The sequence below is a fragment of the Erpetoichthys calabaricus genome, chromosome 1 (genome assembly GCF_900747795.2).
Source record: "Erpetoichthys calabaricus chromosome 1, fErpCal1.3, whole genome shotgun sequence".
Taxonomy (NCBI): Eukaryota; Metazoa; Chordata; class Cladistia; order Polypteriformes; family Polypteridae; genus Erpetoichthys; species Erpetoichthys calabaricus.
Window position 1 is genome coordinate 205,570,986 of NC_041394.2, and position 21,045 is coordinate 205,592,030.

Genomic DNA, 21,045 nt, shown 5'->3' on the forward strand with positions numbered 1-21,045 from the left:
AACTAAAAGGCAAGAATTCTTAAACAATTAAGAATCCAAGAAACTACTGTAGTTATGGTTTACACTAGTAAATAGCTGTAAACAGTAACAATCTCCTTGTAGATCGGTAAGCATAAAAAAACAAGTCAGACAGTGTCTTTTAGCCTTACGGGCAACAGGAAATAAACAACTGAAAATGAACAAGATGTCTGCCATCTTCGTACACAAGTTGCAATTGAACTGGAGCTTTGCCTGTTGGCATTATAGAGTCTATTCTGAAGTAAAGTGATCAGAATTAAACTCCCAACATAAGACAGTCACTTAAAACTCTAGATTACCAAATAAAGGGTTTAAACAAAGATGAGAAAAATTAGTGACCAAGATCAAATCTTATACTTCATGGGAGTTAATGCTATGTCATGGTTTGAGTTGTTGAGTTATTAAAACTTTGAAAGGTTGCAGCTTTACAAACAACTTCCTTGAGAGTCCTAATAAACCATTTGATATAATCATGCACTCTCTCCAACAGCTTGATGGAATTTTAGGCATACTCCTCGTCACCAATGTGAAGACTCCAAAAATGGACCTAGTAGAAGAAAACCTGTTTGGGGAAGTGATAAGAGTTGCATAAATCAAACTGCTTCCTTCAGTTCAATGTTCCATTGCATGAAAGACTAGCTATTTTTTCCTTTGTTCTCTATTATTTGAATTTTTGACACGCTGTTTTTCATTCCACTTTTGAAAACTATTAACATTAACAAAACATACTGTATTTTCCATTTATATATGATGTAATGTTGTCAACATGTTGCACAAATCCATGAACAGCAATGAATGAAAATCAAACTAAAGCTGAGAAAAAAGAAAAAAAATTGGAGAAATGATGGAACAAACAGCATGTAAATGAAACCCCAGAAATTAAGTAACAAATTAACAAATGGAAGATTTAGTACAGTAAAGGACAATTGGCTACAGGCATATATAACAGGTAATAATACCGCACTCTCATGTTACCCATCTCTCTTATTCTTGATTTTTTAGCCACCAAGCCTCAACACTAACTATAAGAATGGCTGAAAAATATTCAAATACGTAAGTCATACATCTTTAAATATGATAATACAATATAAAAGAATTTAGTGCCCTCAACTAGATGAACCATGGGATGGCCTATATAATTAACAAATCCTTTGGAGTACTTGATAAACTAGTAGTATTTACACCATCCTGTGAAGATGTGTATTATATATTGTGAAGGATATACATTTAGCAAACAGAAGCAATAAACACTGTAAAATGAGGCTTTCAAAATATGCAATTAAATTGTGTCCCTGTGTGTCATTAAAATTAGATGTGAATTTATTATGTAACACATTTCAATAAGTAACATTAAACTGCTGTTAGCTTTAATTATTAGCAGCTGAATGCTCTGCCTCTCAAATTAAAACTATACAAATTACTGTTCAGATAGAAAGAGCAGTCATGAATAAAGTGCTGCTTGGATAAGTATTAAATAAATTTTAATGCATCACTTTAAGAATGTAAGGAGAGATGCAGTAAAGGAAGACCCACAGCAGCAAGTTCAAGCAGCTAGAACATTAGACATAAAGTACCCCTTCATCATTTTCTCTGTGGAATTTATTTTAGAGGATACATTTATTGTTTTTATTTATTATCGTACAATTTGAATCTTACTTAACAGCACAGTCTTAATGAGAAATTTTACTCTGACTTTCACCCTGGTCACAGAACAGAAACAACCCTATGCTGTAATATAAATCAAACTTTCTCCAAAGCAGGAAATGCCATTATCATTATGGAGTTAGATTTAAGCCATCTTTTGACTGTGTAACATTGCAGCTTGTAGATGATGGTGAAGTCAGGTGGAATGCCAGGAACTGCTTTAGGCTGGTTTTCTTAATTTGGTATTTTTTATGTATATGCGGTACACTCTGTCATGAGAGGGAGGGTCCTTGGTGGCTCTAGCTTTAGAAAGACAGTTTGGTCAAGCTTGGAGGTGGGAGTGCAGGTGTGTGATAGTGTGGCAGTATATCCCTGGAGCTGTTGATGGGAGAACTACCGTGCAAATGTGCACCGTCTGGCCAGTTTCTTTGTTAGCACTCTAGGGTGTGTGATTATGCACCCAGGCACCCAACATTTAAAAAGTTAACCCAAGCAGAATAGAAGAAAAGAAGAGTTGGAAAAGAAATGATAAGGCAAAGTCAGGAGAGCAAGACGGTGCGGAGAAGGAGAGAAGTGTGTGGTCAAACCCGTGTGAAACAGCAAAGGCAATAGTGCTCTGAGGGGTGTCCTCATTGAACAATTGTGTTGAAGCATGAGCCTTCTAGAGATCCTATAAGCACTAATGGAGCATATTGAGAAGACAGAGGTCCGGCTTGGTGTGTCTCGGCCATTGCATATGTTGGCAGGTGAGACGGGAGTCAGGAATAGGCGGCCACAGCTGTTGGCATTGTCTCCAGTTTGGAGGATCCACTGGGGTGAGCTGGGGAGACAGAGAAACAGAGACGTGTCTGTCTTGTGGAGGAGCCCAACCTGCTGCCTTCAATGTTTTACATTTGGATTTTAAAGTATTTTACATTTTCATCCTTTATATTGTGTGCAAATTTTATCTATCTATCTATCAAATATGCACCATGCTGTTTTGTATAATGTGAACCTAGTTGCTGTCTCTCATGCACCACGGTGCCCAACTCGATTACGAACTACTAGGTGGTCATGAGGACAGTTTACTGTCAAGTACACCATCCAGACTTTCACTGATATACTATCTGATTTGTTTTTAACTTTAACACTATACAAATTTTCCATATTACATCAGCTACTCCCACTCATTACCTTGTAGAGAGCAGAGAAGCAATAAAGATTTAATATGAAGTTAATCACTGCTTTTCTACAGTAGACAGTGAGTAAGTGTTGGAAAAATGGTTACATTTCTATTAGTAAAGTCTCTACCTTGCATGTAATATAAGAAGTCTTTTGACAAATGCTTATATTTGAGGCACAGTTGTTTAAAAAGTGCAAGTATATTTTCATTATACAAATCTCTAAAGGCCCCAATATTAAATATTGTGTGTTTTAGAAATGGTAGAAACATGTTTTGTAAGGGTGAAATTGACACTAATAGCTCAGCCTTCAAGTATTCCCTACACTAGCGTCATACTCTATGTGAGTATTGAACCATTGGATTTCTAGTTATTTAGTCATAACTAAGGGTAACTGGTGCAAAGACCAAAAAATACGGGGAAGGTTTAGTCAAGGATTTTCTGTCAATAATTAACTACATAGTCCTTTCTAAGTGATAGTCCTCTTTAGGCCCAGTCTAATAGTACTTACAGTATATTCACAACCTGGTAGTAGAACTGCCCGTTAGATAAAGCCATGCTCTTCTTACTTTAGATCTCTGTTTCTTTTTATTTATTTATTTTAATCTTTGAGCAAATTATATTCAAAATTAATAAAGTTACAATCACATCCAGTTTTTGTTGATACTGTTTACATTTCAGCGCACTGAAAAAATTATACATTATTTGAGGTTATTCGTTTAATAATAGCAACTATCTACTGTAGCTAAGGTGAGATGAACACATCACTAGTAGATGAGATCTTATTCTATCTGGTTGGTGAAGTTCATTTTAAGTAGGTCTTTAAATTGTTTAGTAATTAAGATTCAAACATCTTGGTTATTCAGCATTAACTTTGATGATGCTGATCGATTAATTCTGTTGCCTTTCTGGTTAGCAATTTATTCTTGAGAAATAATTTGTTCTCTGAGCATGCTTAAATGTTTTCCACAGATTTCTGACAGATATTTGATAAAAATTATTAAAAGCATCTCTAAGCAAATTAATAAAATATTAGTATTAGTAAGAAATAACAAAACCATCATAATTTCAAGACTTGGGAGAAGACAGAAATTATCACACAAAATGAAGTAATTATTCATGAGTAGGAGACTCTTCTTCTTCTTCTTTCGGCTGCTCCCGTTAGGGGTTGCCACAACGGATCATCTGTCCGCATATGGATTTGGCAAACTATTACACCGGATGCCCATCCTGACATAACCCTCCCCATTTATCCGGGCTTGGGACCGGCACGAAGAAACACACTGGTTTGTGCATTCCCTGTGGCTGGGTTTTTAAACACAGCAAAAAGAGTGTTTTTTTTTTCAAGGATACCATCCATCCATCCATCTTCCAACCCACTGAATCCGAACACAGGGTCACGGGGGTCTGCTGGAGCCAATCCCAGCCAACACAGGGCACAAGGCAGGAACCAATCCTGGGCAGGGTGCCAACTTCAAGGATACCAGCCTGTTTAAAATTCTTGGGATAAGTAAAAAAAAAGTGTTGAAGGCAGAACCTTAACCTAAAGGGCCTATGAAATTCTCGAATGATCTGATCTTCATGACAATATTAAAGTGGCCCAGCCAGTGATTTAATTTAAATGAAAGTTGACTACCCATTCATCCAACTTCACATACTCTGATTAGAAATGCTACACAGGCTGTTGAATTAGTTTTTTTATGCTGGTTTTTAAAAATTGTCACAGGTTGTTTTGTGTGGCAATTCTGAAGTGTGTCCACACATATCCTTTAAATCCTATAGTGGTACATGTTATAGTAAACCGATTTAACAGACCATCAAAAGTATTCTGGCTGAGAGTCATCGTAAGGTAAAGCTGACCCAGGAAGATGGAAATTGGAACTAGAAAAAAAGGATCCTATATCAGTTGCTGAAATACCCAACAGAACTATATACTGTCAATGTGGCAAGGAGATTATCCATGCTGCTGCTGTTGAAAATCAAGAAAGAACTGAAACAAAAAAAATTTTAAAAAAAAAATCTCATTGCCTACACTGTGCTCTGAAACTGAAATAATTATCAACATAATGATCATTGGATATTTGAAGCATGTCAAGAAAATAATTGCAACAGAAAACATTCTACCAATATTTGACAAATCAATTTCTGGATTTAGTACTGACAAATGATTCAGGGATAGTCTATTTAATGAAACCAACAGGAAAATCAGAATCTTCATATTTTTTTTAAAGTGGTGTTTCTGTGCACTAAATTTTTGGAATAACAAGCACACCTGAGATTTAAAAAAAGTTCTGATTGGTATACAGCCAAAAAAAGAGTCAAAGGTTCTTTATTAAAATTGATTTAAAATGTTTTTAAGGAAAACAAACTCACTTTACACATCATCAGATTAAACCAAAGAAAGTCTGAATAAAACAGGACAAAGAGAAGCCTCATAATACCTATGATTTAAAAGAAATGCAGGTATTATTTATGTAGGTACAGACAGGACGGTTCCACTCTGAAAAAGCATGTCAATTAACTCCTGAAGTCCAATGCAAATTTTCTATTTTATATGAGCCATTCAGGAATGACCAGTGACCAAGAGATGTAAGCTTTGATGCTAACAGTTTTGTTATTAAAATGAATTAATACTGGAGGAAGACTGAACAAATCTGTCAATTGATTTGTACTCACATAGAGTTCTTACAACATAAGCAGGGCAAGGCAGTATGCCAAACAGGAGAAGAGGCTCAATACCCTCCATATGTGATTTCTCTGTTGCACTTTGGGCATTTCCTGGTAAGACAAAGTGCCTAATACCAAGGTTCTCTCCAGTGCTAACCTCCCCAGCATGCACACACAGCTCAGGCAGTGTAGGCTGTGCTGGCTGTGCCTTATTTTTTGCATGAAGAACAGGCAAGTTGACTTCTGGGAAGAGTTTACAATCGACTAAACTAAGTGGAAATGTGTCTTGAAGAAGAAGGATTCCAATATGCAACAGGAAAGAACAATGCAATCCAACCAGACCTCAGACCTCAAACCAGTGTGACCTTTGCAACAGATACTACCATTGTATAATGGGGCAATATGTCTTTAAATCACTATAGCAATCTTAATACTATGAAGCTTGCAGATAACTATTAAAGGTAAAGTATTTATCTGCTAGCTGTTGCCATCATTTATTCTGTTATTATAGCCTGGGGATGTTTAAAGAAATCTAAAAGTACTTGACACAAATCATAGTTTCTAACCTTTATCTTGTCCTGAGCTTCCCCTCAGGAAATAGGTCCACCTTTTCCTTTTACAGACTCAGACTGAGGCTTTTCTGTTTAGTAAGCCTTTCATTAACATCCTCGGAGAGTCTGTGTGTTCTAAAAGGCTATTAACATATTGTCTTTTCTGACCTTCTTGTAGGTGCCCTCTTCACTTGTTGTAGCTGAATCTCTTTTTTTTTTTTACAATGAAAATGGTCATTCCTAGTTTTTACCTCTGAGGAGACAAAATTTCTTATCTAATCAAGAGTTCTTTTAGGATCAAATGTTTTCTGACCCTTCCCTTATTGCACTTTATTTACTATCATTGATTTTTATTGAAGGAGTAGGTTGGGCAAACAGTGACCCCGTAGTTTGCTCTCTTGTACTCCTCTGGCTCTCCTCTCCCCTTCAGTGGACTGTGTTATGGAAATGTAGGCAGCAGCATGCATGCTTGCAATTATTTTAACTAGTATAATCTATTAGGAAAAAAGAACATTTACTGTATATATATATATATAATAATAATAATAATAATACATTTTATTTATATAGCGCCTTTCCCATGCTCAAGGCACTTACAGAATATAATAAAGAACAGCAGAATATACAGTTATAGCATTGTACAAACCAGATAAATAAATAAAGAAGATTAAGACAGTAAATTCTGAAAAAAAAACAGACAACATAATTGATGGTCTCGCACACACATACAGGTTACGTTGGCATCTTGACAGAGAAGTAAACTGAGAGAAAGGTAATAAAGTCAAGTAGAGCTAAAAGCCTTCCTGAACAGATGAGTTTTGAGTTGTTTTTTAAAAGAATTCATGGAGTCAGCTGACCTGATTAATTTTGTAGGTCATTCCAGAGTCTGGGCGCTATACAGCTGAAGGCCCTGTCACCCATAGAGTGTAGATTAGTGAGGGGCACAACAAGATTACCAGAATCAGAGGACCTTAGTAGGCGGGCAGGCACATAGTGATGGAGGAGGTCACTGATGTAGTTTGGTGCGAGGTTATTTAAAGCTTTGTAGGTTATTAGTAGGATTTTATATTCGATTCTGTAGGACAGAGGGAGCCAGTGAAGACGGAGCAGGATGGGTGTGATGTGCTCACTGCTGCTGGTTCGAGTAAGGACTCTTGCAGCTGAGTTTTGAATAGCTGGAGCTGTGATATAAGATTAGAAGGGGCACCTGCCAGTAGGGAATTACAATAATCGATGCGGGATGTGATAAAAGCATGGACAAGTTTCTCAGCATTAGAGAAGGAGAGGAAGGAGCGAACACGGATATGTTACGGAGGTGAAAGTAAGAAAGTTTCTTAATGTGATTTATGTGGGCGGAATAAGTGAGGGAGGAATCAAAAATGACACCAAGATTTTTTACAGTAGAGGCAGGTCTGATGAGATCACTGCCAAGATGGACTGGGAAGGAGCTCATTTTATTAAGTTGCATTTTAGTCCCAATTTGCAGGAGTTCAGTTTTATTGCAATTTAATTTTAAAGAGTTCTGCTCCATCCAGGTTTTAATTTCACTAAGGCAGGTTGTGAGCTGAGAAAGCTCTGATGAAGTTCCACTTTTAACATTAAAGTAGAGCTGAGTATCATCTGCATAAAAATGATAACCCAATCCATAACTACGGATGATATGGCCAAGGGGAAGCATGTAAATACAGAAAAGCAGAGGACCAAGGACAGAGCCCTGAGGGACTCCTTGTGTGACTGGCACGGAGTTGGATCTGCTGTTGCCAAGACTAACAAACTCTTGCCTATCAGTCAGATAGGACTTGAACCACTGGAGGGCAGTGCCAGAGATACCCAGCATGTTCTCCATTCTGGACAGTAGGATGTCATGTCTAACAGTGTCAAATGCTGCACTGAGGTCTAACAGAATTAATATGCTAGTTTGTCCAGAGTCTGCTGCCATAAGCAAATCATTGGTTACCCGTAGCAGAGCAGTTTCACAGCTGTGCCGGGCCCTGAAACCAGACTGAAAGGGTTCCATCAAATTATTAGAGGTTAGGTAATTGGTGAGTTGGGAAGCTACAACACGCTCAAGAACTTTTGACAGGAAAGGTAAGTGGGAAATAGGCCGGAAATTATTAAGATTGTCAGCATCAAGGCCAGACTTTTTTAACATTGGGGTTACAGAAGCAATTTTAAAAGTGAGCAGCACGGAGCCAGTGTCAAGGGATGAGTTTATTATTGTTGTAACAGTCGGGATTATGGCATGAAGGCAGGATTTAAGTAGTGTGGTGGGGATGGGGTCCAGTACACAAGTAGTCGGCCTCATCTTACAAAGCAGGTTATTAACAAACGCAGAAGTGACTGGTGAGAACTTAGAGAAGGAGCTGGATGGAGTGGGAAAACAGGGAGAGATATAAACAGATGATATATTTATGTTAGTTGAATTATTTAGATCTTTAATTTTGTTACGGAAAAAGTGGAGGAATTCCTCACAGACTTCATACATTTTTTCACAAGAGGAAAAAGACATAATTACAAACAAAATAAAAAGTAAGCAAAGAAACAAATAAGTAAATAACCACCATCCTACATAGTACAAAAAAAACCCCAAAACAAATAAGCGACAGAGATGGGACAGTCCCTAAGCACATCTTGATATAAACTAAAATCTGTTTTCTAGTCTCTGAAGATTAGAATGGCAAATGACAGAGTCTGATACTATCGTCACATGGCCAGACAGGAGAGGAAAACAAAATACTCCAGCTGCCAAGATACTGGAGAAAATAAACCTCCAGGGGTACAAGACTAAAAGACCACCCAACTCACAGTGGGAATTCTGCAAAACATAAATATTGAAAAGTACTTTAGTATTGCTGCGGTGGGCTGGCACCCTACCCGGGATTTGTTCCTGCCTTGTGCCCTATGTTGGCTGGGATTGGCTCCAGCAGACCCCCGTGACCCTGTGTTAGGATATACCGGGTTGAAAAATGACTGACTGATTGACTTTATTATTGTTGAGATGAATCATCCTAGAGAGAGAGTGAGAGATAGAAACTTTTTTTAATCCCAAAGGAAAATGCAGAGTTACAGCAGTGGACATAAAAATGCACAAATATACATATAACAAAATTATCATAATCTTAAGTATGTTAACATGGCAGAAATATAACAAGAATTATCATAATCTTAAGTATGTTAACAAGGTATGAATATACATATAACAAGACTTACAGTACCTGTAATTCCTGTGATAACTGTCTGGCTAAAAGATCTGGGCTGGTAACTCAAAGGTTGCCAGTTCCAAATCTTGTAATGACAGAAGGAATGCTAATCCGTTGGGCCCTTGAGCAAGATCCTTAACCTATAATTGCTCTAGGGGTACTATACAAATAGCTGATCCTGCAATCAGACACCCAAACTCTCTTGTGAGTAAGTTAGGGTATGCAAAAAATGACAAATTCCTAACAGAAGAAATTGTATATGCCGAATAAATTAAAAGATTAAAAATGACTAAAACAAAAAAAAGTACATTAACAAAGTGTAGCCTAAGTATAAAGTGATTAGAATTATATGCAATGGATCTTGTCAAAAGCATCCACCCTCTAAAAAAGCAGAAGATCCTGTGGACAAAAATTAAACATGTTAAGGAACATTCAAATACATCTTAATGTAAACTATAACTGAAATCAGTCGTAACCAAAAAAAAAAAAAAACACAAGCACTGGCACAACAGCAAGGCGCTCATACAGTTCCTATAGGCATAATAGCATTTAACCTATTCAAAACTATCTGAATTCAGGTCTAGACAGACCAAAATGTCCGAGCATGGGGATTAAAGTACAGCCATTAAAAGAAGATGCAGGTCCTCACCCAGAAAAACTTAAGGGATTACATTTCACAACTGGCCCAATGACTTCTGGAAATACCCAGGAGGTGTTCGAAGACGTTGTGAAGGATAAGGTGGCTTGGCTAGCCCAGCTCAGTGTGCTGCTACATTGAGTGAAAATAATGATAAGTAATATACTGTACACAAGGCCTTGTAAAAGTCAGATTAAAGTGGTATAATTAAGTATACTTTTATCATATTACACCCATACACTGGCATTACAATATGTGCATGTGTAACTTATTTGAAAATATTCCTAGGAACGTAATAGTTAATCTCATGTCTGTTAGTTGTATTGATTTAGTTGTAGTGTTATTAAACTATTTAGAAACACACATCTTCATCAAGTGACAATTACTTTTCCTTTATTTGACTATAGTTTGCATCATTTTAAATTTCTCTATATAGTTTAGGGAATCAAATGACATACTTTATATCTTTGCATGCTTATTACCTCCTCTTTTGAAGACATAGTGGAAGCCAATTTAGCCTCCATAATTAACCAGATAGCATTGCACCTGGATGGCAACAGCTGTCTCATTCCATCTGGGAAAAATCTAAAATGCTCAAGATGAGTAAAACAACTAGATTGAATTATGCGATGGGATCTTCACATGTGTTGTATTTCATCTTGTTAGATTTATTTTTATGAGGCTAAAGGTATCTCATCTGCATTTAATTAGGTTTCACAGTTAACTGCAGGATATAAGCATTTAGATCTAAAGATACATGCTGTTATATATTCAGCTTTGTACATTAAATTAGTAACTTAAACCAATGAAAGTGTAACCAAGTAATCTATTTATAAATACATTGCAGAAACATTTTAAAACACTCAATAAAGAAAAAATAAAGCAGTGAACAAAGTTTTTTTTTTAATTATACAAAAACCTGATAAACCTAAAATGTCAGGAATTCATTTTTTGTAACAGTCAATGCATTTCATTAGAAACTTAATTTTTTTTTTTTTACAAATATAAGATCTTGGGAAACTGACCAAAAAAATCAATTTGGATTAATATCAAGGGGATTTTAAATTTGGACGTTTTGTTTTTATGCAAATATGTATTTTTGAACACTTGATGCTAAAAGTTAACATAACTTTCATTGATTAAAAACATCTGATTCACTAATTAAACATTATAATTGAAAAATATTTCAAATAAAAGACAAGTGGAGGAGCAAGAACTAAATGAAACCCTTCACATACAGTAGGTAGTTTTATGTTTCATAAAAACAGATATTTATTTTTAAAGGGGAAACACAGGTACAAAAATCTGCCCCCTTCGTATCATAATAAAAAGTAAAGGAAACACGTCTGCACATTTCATTCATAAACAGCTACAACAAAATTACAGAAAAATGTAAGCAAAACATTTCAACACTATCCAAAATACAAACTATTTGAAAGATAACAAGATTGTAAATTAAGTAAAGAGAGCTGTGGCAGAAATTATTTTATTTTCTCGAAACACATGCACAATTAATGTCTGGGCATAACATATGTTATTATTAAAATTTCATGTAGGAAAGATGAATGTGATGGCACAATCAAAAGTAATTAATATGCAAGACAGTTAGGCAACTTCAAGCTGTTCATTAACAAATGCCATTTTATGTTCCCTTACAAGGAAATATTCAGACACAGAGTGATAGGCTTTAAAAAGTTATTTTTTACTTGGATGTCTGCCAGCTAATTATAGCTAGAGGGAACTCAGAAAAATCCCATTCAAGAACTATTCTAATTGAATATGCGATAGACCAGTTAAAATAAGATACATTTAAAGGTAACTATTGTATTTTATTGTTACTATATTTCATATTTTTTGCAATGTTACTTAAGCTTGTAGTAATACTGCAAAATGTAGTTTAAGAAATCAATTGTTTGAAACCAGTTGTTTGCTTGCTTCATTCAAATCCATTGAAAATGTATTTATTTTCTTTCGTTATGAACCAAAATGTACAAAAAAATTGAATTCTTTAGCTTTTGCAATATAAACTCCATTATTAATTTAAAAATCAACATGTATGGAATATTTTTTTCTTTGTTTGACTTAACAGATTAAATTTATTGAAAGGAAAGCAGGTGCTGTGGTTGTATGAAGTTATTATACAGGCATATATGGAATTTGGTTCTGAGTTTGTTTTTGCTTTGGTTTGCTCAAAGACAAAAGGTTACTAAGGCCAAAAGGACTTATACCAGTAGGTGAAGAGAAATTCAAGTATACAGAATACTGTGAAATTCTTACAACAAGTAGCATGTTTCCATTCTCTGTCAATATGATATACAAGAATGTATTTGGGCCTGGAACAACTCCTGGCCCAGATTATATTGTAAATTTTATAAATCTTTAGAGGTATGCAGTGGCATGGGAATCACCCATGATGAGACAATTATACCCTGAATGTAAATGCATTACCTATAGAAATTACCAGGACAATGCTGAGTATGAAGAAATACATGCAGTGGCAAGAAGAGCGCACAGGACAGAGTAAAGGCTAGGGTTTCAAACACTCTGTTCACCTCCTTGATATGTGCAGCAATTAACATCAAAAAACCTTTCTTTTGTTTGAGATCTGGTTTTTTATTTTACCTTAACACTAACTACTTCCCTTATTTTATTATGTAGAAGAAGTAATCGATAATGTTAAAATGTGTTTAATTATCTTTGTTTATTTCATTCTAAGTTGTTTGTTAAAATTACTTTCAAGATGATAAGTGCAGCATACAAGAGGGGGCCCAAAACGTTCCAGAATCGGTCAGTAGCACAGGAGTAGAGTGTAGTTATCGACTATACCACTAGGTGTCGTATGCCTACAGTCTTATTAATCAGTCCATCAAGTGACATTGTGCTGATCTGATCGAGATGCATATTTCTGGCATTTCTTTTTATGTAATACACTACTGTGGTTGTCCATTTGTCCAGGATTTTAAATCACCTGTAGCTCGCAAAACCATTTGAACTCTTGACCTGAAATTTGGTACACATATACTACATGACGTCTACTATCCGCTTTCGGGGTAATGATTGACCTCCAAGGTTATTCCTCTTTGTATTTTTATTTTATTTTATTGTAGGATCAACTCTTTGCAGTGGCCAGCAGGGCGGCTGTGCGGCGCTTGCATACGGGCGCCGTTCTCATCCCTATCATCTCTGCCATCACTTCCCCTACCTCTTCATATCTTAAATCATTCTTGAGGCACTTTAGTGTTTTTTTTTTCCCAAGTCAAAAAATGCAAGTCAGGTCATCGAACATCAGTACAACAATGATCACATTTTTTGACATTGAAGGACTTGTTAATAAAGAGTTTCCCTATGAAGAGATTGTTAATCAGCAACATTACACTGAACTGCTGAGGAATATGTGGGAAAGCATCTGGAAGAAAATGTCTGAAGCAGTGGCACACACAAAACTGCATTTTGCACCATGACAGTGCACCTGCAAACTACATTATCAGTCAGAGATCTTTTGGCCAAAAAATGTGGTTGTTGCTTTTCACTCCTTGAATTCACCAGATTTTGCTGTTTGTGTCTTTGTTTTGTTCTTGAAATTAAAATTGAGACTGAAGGGAACACAATTTTCGGCCAGTTATGAAATACAGAGGAAAACTGCAGGAGGCTCTAGACAGTGTAATTAAAGATACAGGAATAATTTCCAGGAATGCAACAAGTGATAGGACAAGTGTATTGTGTCTCAAGGGGAGTATTTTGAAGGTGAGTTGTATAATAAAGTTTTTTTTTAACAATTCCTGGAATTTTTGGGTCCCCCTCATAAAATTATGTTACTGTTGTTATTTTACTTGACTGTTTGATCCATGTAATAGTTTCTCTAAAGCTCTGTTTGGATGGGATTAGTTTTATTCCAGGATAGATAGATAGATAGATAGATAGATAGATAGATAGATAGATAGATAGATAGATAGATAGATAGATAGATAGATAGATAGATAGATAGATAGATAGATAGATAGATAGATAGATAGATAGATAGATAGATAGATAGATAGATGGGGTAAAGAAATTTTAGACCTCTGTAATTTTAGTCCCATCCAAACTATCTATGTCAGTAACCTTTCATGGACTGTGTGTTCATATCTTAGTAAAAATTACGGAGATTTTTACATTCCGTAAAAAGTCAGTAAAAAGTAAACCCAAGTTAAACTAAGCCCATGTGGATCAACATGTTAGTAAATTTTGTCATTTCAGTGATTCAAACTGGACTAAAGTGACAGAGGTCCTCTTGTAATAATTACTTTACCCAGTGCCTGAAGTGGAAAAAAACTTTTTGCTGTGGATGCTTAATAACTGGGGGTGTTATATCCCTTCAGAAGTCCGTTAGTGCCCTGATATATACAATTTGTATAGAAAAGTAAGTAAATGCATGTTTGTTCACCTTGGAGGTGTGAACTGACACATTGTTTTCATAAATAAGGGTTGTGAATGTGTTCTAACTTAAATACACATACATTAATTACCATATGTATTCGTGTATGTTGGGTCTTGAAACCTGAAAAATTGGTCATAAAATCAGAACCCGACTTATATGCCCGTTCAAAAATGCGACAAGCTTCTTGCTTCCTCCAATCTTGCACCAGTTTCTCAGACACATCAAATTTTGTTGTAATAGTGCAGTTACCAATTTCTTTCAATTTTTAATTTAAAACCAGCTTCATATTTTCTTCTGATTGAATGCTCCATTGTAGATAAGGGATGCTCTCACGATAAAGGTGTGTGAGGGTGTGAGATATTAAAAACACAAAACAGTGCAAACGTTGCTTCAGAATAGTTCGGGTATTATCGTGTGGTCACGTAAGCACAATACATAGAAAAAAAAGGGAATGTGCTCCGTACTTATTCACTCAGGTGGGTGTTAGCATATCATAATCTCTTGGACCAATAGCATGAGTTTTCCGCATTCGACTTATAGGACTGACATTATAAAATTCCAAAAATTATTCGGTAAAATCAAGCCCCGAGTTATTCGCAGGACAACTTAAACACGAGAATATATGGTAAGGGAAAAGGGGAAATGCTTGTGCAGAGTTACCCACTCCCAGTGAATCACTGAGTTTACAATATCTCCTGTTGTAAAAACTAAACTAGTTAGAATAGAGTTCCAATAGTAATCATTACTTTATCACCAACTTTTGGTATAAAATTTATCCTGTCTGAATAGAGATTTAACCACAGAAGGAGGAAGTGTTAGTAGTTAACAAAAGACAGGCTTGCAATGATAAACTTTCCACTATACTTTTGAGATGAGTAGGATCTACAGAAAGATCAAAACAGTAAAGAGCAAAATTATTATTTTTGCAATACATTCCACATACTTGAGTGAGACACTTGACTTTAGAGGTGCTGACATTGACTATCAAATGCCATCAGTTTATCTTGCCCCCAACAAGCTTTAACAAGTCAGCAGCCTCACAAACAAAAAAGAAAACAACCAGGAAGGAGGAGAAGAAGAAAGAACACAGCCACCAAGAAAACCATGCCTGGTGATGCAGCAATGTAACGTTAAATGATTGAATGCCAGACACATTGAGTGTGTTGGCTAGCATCATCTATGACAGCTCTTGAAATAACGAGGTTGTATGGTGATTTGCCACACCCGTTTGCTTTTTCTTCTGGTTTTGGCGCATTAAGAATATTTAAGATTGTTAAAGACTATAGCTACTGGATAAAAGTTTATTACCTGCTAATATGGAGAGTAAAGCACAGTAGCAGCTGTGATACTGTAAGTCCCATGGAGACACGGGTAACGAGCCTCCCGGTGCCGTGGATATGGTGGTGAGAGAAGCCAGTGTACGCTGTTTCGCTAGGCAAAGGTTATAAGAAAAAGAAGAAGAAGAAAAAAGCTTTATTAAACGTACTGTTACCAAGGACTTTATGCACACCATACTCATTCTATTTATTTTTTCCATTATGCTCTCTGAGATGTCGCTATGCACTGGGAGGGGGGGGGGAATGGGAGAATGTACGCGTGGAGCCTTTGACAGTTTTAAACACTGTCCATACTGTAACGTGAGATCACGTGGGTAGGTAGAAGATTGAGTATTAGGGGGATGCCGCGAGTGTCATTGTTGGTTTTGATGGGAAACTTTGGGTTTATTGTTGATGTCTTGTGATTTGAGGGTTGCTAATAAAATAAAAGTATCCTTTAAGGGTGCTAACATCAGTTGTGGTTTCATTTTTGTCATTGTTAGGATTTGAATAAAGTGATTACCCCCCCCCCCCCCCCAAGAATAAGAATGGAGAGGTCTTGGTGAAGCATTTCGTTAGATGGGTTGGTTTTAGGTTATTTAAGGCTGAATAGACAGGAGGTGAGGGAGAGAACTGCAATGCATAGAAGTGGTAGACTAGAGTGTTGAAAAACAGAGCACAGTAGAGAGAGATTGTGTAGCTCAGTGGCCGGCAGGATCTGGGAATATGTCAAAAATGACAACCCCAGTAAGCCAGTGTTGACCCCTGATTTGTTTTTTTGAGGGCGTCTTATTTGTTTTATTTATAGGTTGGGCTGCAACAGAGCCTTTTTTTTTCTTTTCGTTATATATTTGGTTGCACCCTAACAGCGACTGAAGAGGATTGTATGCAATACACTGCAACTTCTTTAGTTTTAACATCTTGGCATCTTTGTATTTTTTTTTTCTCTTTCAACTATGGTCCCGGTTGGTCCTGACTACAAGCAGCACACCACCAGTTGCTGGTGTGTTGTAACAGCAGCCAGTTCTGGGTGGAGAATGGATCCATAGTCACAGGTGCATGTGTATAGCGGCTGTGGACTGTGTCTCCTTCCAAGCCAAGTGAACGTGAGAATCGAAGATCAAGAGTTGGGGTGGAGGACATATCTTTGAATCTACATAACAAAGTTAGGATGGGGTCACTCCAAAACCCTTCTTGATAAAACCAATCTGTACTTTTGTTTTCCAGAGCTTTTTAACTTTGTATTTTCCTCTCATCAAAATCAGTTTTTGTAAATAAATGTTAATATTAGTGCAGGAATATTGGTGTTACTGTGACTGTGAGCATGCTCTCAATGTGTTACGGGTTTTCTAGGAATAATATATTTGGAGACACCTAAATGAAAGTGTGGTGTATTGGGAAGATTTGGAACAGATTTCTTCAGGAGGATAAAGGGAGACAAACTAATATAATGGAAATAGTGTGAAGGGATATTGAAAGGCCAGAATACCTCTAGGTACATAAGTGTTATTATAAGGCTTCAAGCTGATAGAAAAAGAAATGGCAAAAGGCCAGTGAAAGCAGTTGGCCCTCTATTGAGTGAATTGCTCATTTAAGAAGGACAGTCCAAATAATGATTGATAAATTTTCTCCTTTAACTGTTGCATAATACTGAAGTGTTCTGGTATACCAAGACCTCTGGGATATGTTCAATCCCAGTGTACATGTAAGAGAAGGGCCACCTTGACCTTGGATGTAATTCAAGATTTGGGCGATAGTGACCCCTAAAGATTGTTAAATTCACCATCTGCAATTTATTATGGATGAAGCAGAAACTGGCTTTGTCTGCAGACAAATTAACTGAATAGATAGGGAAATGAAAGAAGAAGCGGCAAAACGAGGATAGTTGATAAAACAGAGTCAAGGTCAAAACCAGACAGATGCGAGCACAAGCATCTAGTCAAAACAAAATCCAGAAGTTGTAATCAAAACAGAATGTGAGCAGAATTCCTAACATAATATGCAATTCTTTCCCTAACTGAAGGAGACTGCCTGTGATAATTAACTGTAGTTTTGTTTTAATATCTAAAAAGTTGGATGGCGACTGCAGCACATACAGGCAGTACACCCTTTACACAGACAGGGTTAATCATGTGTAATAAGCTTCAGAGGGACAACCATTTTTCTTATATTTTGTTTTTGTACTTTGCATTCATCTTGCATTAACACCTAAATGGTGTTCTCATAATTTAATAAATGCACCATCTTTGAACTGTGGACTTTTTGAAATTATTCTCTTTATGGATAAACTAGTCATTTAGCCCGTAACAGACGCTAGAACAGTAGTGCATAAACATTAGTAGGAACAGTCTATATTAAATGGCAAGGACTTTGACCTGTCTTTTTGTTGGTCGTATTTTTCTTTCTTTCAGCCTTTCTTTTGTTGATGTTTACTTGCTGAGCTGACCGTCTTTCGTGGGCTGCCGCCGTGTATTGTGTGTCTTTAATTTTCTGTGATAGTAATACTGTCTTGTGCGTCCGCTGGCTTGTACGTCCGTAATATACCTTTAATTGTCTCTGGCGGTAATACAGGCGTGCGCGTCGGTAATATGCCTTTAATCTCCTCTGACAGTAATACTGGCTTGTATGTGGCTGTAATATGAGTCACTGTATTGTGTACCTTTAATTTCCTCTCGCAGTAATACTGGTTTGTATTTCCGTAAAACGCCTGTAACTTTCTCTGACAGTAATATCGCGCGTCGCACCATGCCCCGCACATGCGCACTTTACCAGAAGACACACACACATGGACACCTGGACGCACACAGGGATTTTATTAAAGAGGATGCCATAAAGGTGTATTAGGCTTATTTTTCAAGCATTTTGTATTCTGTTTGTAGGATTGCAAGGAATTTAAGCCCTTCCTAGCACCATCAGTGCAAGGCAGAAGCCAGTGCTTTAGTAGTCAATCACATATCCGTGGTTGCTCAACTAACATTGCTTTGTGTGCTTTTCAGAAAATTGTTCTTTGGAAGAGATATTCATCCCTCAAAGAGTTAACGTATCTTTCTTTTTTTTAATGTGGAAGCATTGGTATAGCTGTTCTAAACGTATTTTCACAGTGTGCAGCATAAAAAGACATTATAACAAGAAATAGCAGCCTTCAGGTGTTTCTGCACAATTGAAATAACAACAAAATATCCACCTTAGGTAAAAATATGTGTTTATTTAAAAAATTAATACTGCAGGTAAGAAGGCAAAGCACAAAAGAATAAAAAAAATCTAGTGTCCCTAAATAATGCTTATTTATCTGGCATTGTTAGGTGGCACTCTTTCTTCCCTCCCAAGTGCCGTGAAATCATCTTTATTCTCACCTACTTAATATTTGTTTCTATTTGTTCTGCAAATAGGCCTAATCACCAATTTCTTCCCCAGTACCTCAGTATTGGGCCATTTTTAAAACACATGCTGGAGAATCATCTAAATCAAGCCGCACATTCAATTTTGGATTGTCTTTGGCTAAGGCCACCTCCTGTCGGGGGCACCTGGAGGTTTTGAAACCTTAAGTCCAGTTGAAATGTAAAAGCACTATGTCTTCGAGGCAGTTTGTATGCTGTGTATTTACTTAAAAAGGAAAAAAAGCCCTTTTGGTCCCAGTAAAATGGTACTGTATACCTCCTACTGGTCATCTAGAGCAGGGGTCCCCAACCACCGGTCCGCGACCCAGTACCGGGCCACAGCCGTCTGACAGCCGGGCCGGGAGAGAACTGTCGGCAACGGAGACTCACTCAGACTTTTCAGAACGCTTGGCGGGCGGGGCTTTGCAGCGGTGCAGAGAGAGGAGAGAGACCGAGGTGAGAGACTATTACAACAAAGTATTGTTACGGTCCCGACAGTTTCCCCATATGACACGAGTCTATAGAAATCGTGTTACTACGAGTACATTCAGCAGATGCTTTCATTACAACGAAGTGACCTTGAAATGCCTGAATGAATCATCCACAGAGCAGTAGATTTGTAAAAAAAATTCTTTCTTCGAACTTTCCTCGTACTGTTTTTTTTTTTTTGCTGTTTTTGTTTTCTGTGGTTTTCAGTGATACCTTTTGCTTATTGCTTGTCACCATTTGAAAAACATCCATTGGAATTTAACTCATTGTCACCCTCCTATAGAAACGGCAGACACGAAAAAAACGATAACAGTGTTAATATTTGTGATGTGCAATCTGTTGGAATGGCAAATGCAAAGCATATGTCTTTGTTATATGCAAAAAAAGAAGAAAAATCTCAGGTTGCAAACGTATGCGAACTGCTTAATAACTTAATAATAAAAGAAATGTTATGTAAATTGTGTATAAAATTTCCCCCCCACACCCGCGACTGGTCCGTGGAAAAATCTGCATCTAATAAGTGGTCCTTGCTGTCAAAAAGGTTGGGGACCACTGATCTAGAGGATCAGTGCTGGTTTCCAGATAGTCCTTCACAACTATGTACTTTGTTCTAAAGAGACAGGCATCCTGTGCATCAACTGTGTTGTTGGCACTATGTCTTTCTGAAATTTGCAGCTAGAGCACTTGTATACTTCAGGGGGCATGGCATGCCAACTCATGAATTGCTCTTACTTATTCTCACAGATATATAGAGGACATTATAACTTTGAGACTGTTTTTCTATTAAGTAGGCTTTTTGTGGGCGGCACGGTGGTGCAGTGGTAGCACTGCTGCCTTGCAGTAAGGAGACCTGAGTTCACTTCCCGGGTCTTCCCTGTGTGGAGTTTGCATGTTCTCCCCGAGTCTGGGTGGATTTCCTCCAGGTGCTCCGGTTTCCTCCCACAGTCCAAAGACTTGCAGGTTAGGTGCATTGCCGATCCTAAATTGTCCCTAGTGTGTGCTTGGTGTGTGTGTATGTGTGTGTCCTGTGGTGGGCTGGCACCCTGCCCAGGGTTTGTTCCTGCCTTGCGCCCTGTGCTGGCTGGGATTGGCTCCAGCAGACCCCCGTGACCCTGTGTTAGGATATAGCGGGTTGGATAATGGATGGATGGATAGGCTTTTGTCCTCTTTCCCCTACTTTATGTGTCCAGCCCCCTGCCCCAGCATTTAAACAGCCCAAGAAGGAAATATAATGTGACAGAGCCATGATGGTAAGGTAGGTGACTGATTCCTCAGTTCAACTGCTGCAGGGCTTTAAGTGATGATTTGAGAAGAACGTGGGTGTTTGCCAGCATGAGAGATAGGAATAGCTGCTGGCAGAGCTGATGTGTCAAAAGATTATCACCATACTGCATAAATAATATGTAAAACATAACACATTTACATCTGTGCACACCTTATATGTATTTTCTCACATTGCATACTGTTCGTCTTGCAAGTCAAAATAGTACAGCCATGTTTACACATGGATTTTATCTAAACATCTGAGCATCTTGGTGTAAATATTGCAAAATACTGATGTTTTTAATG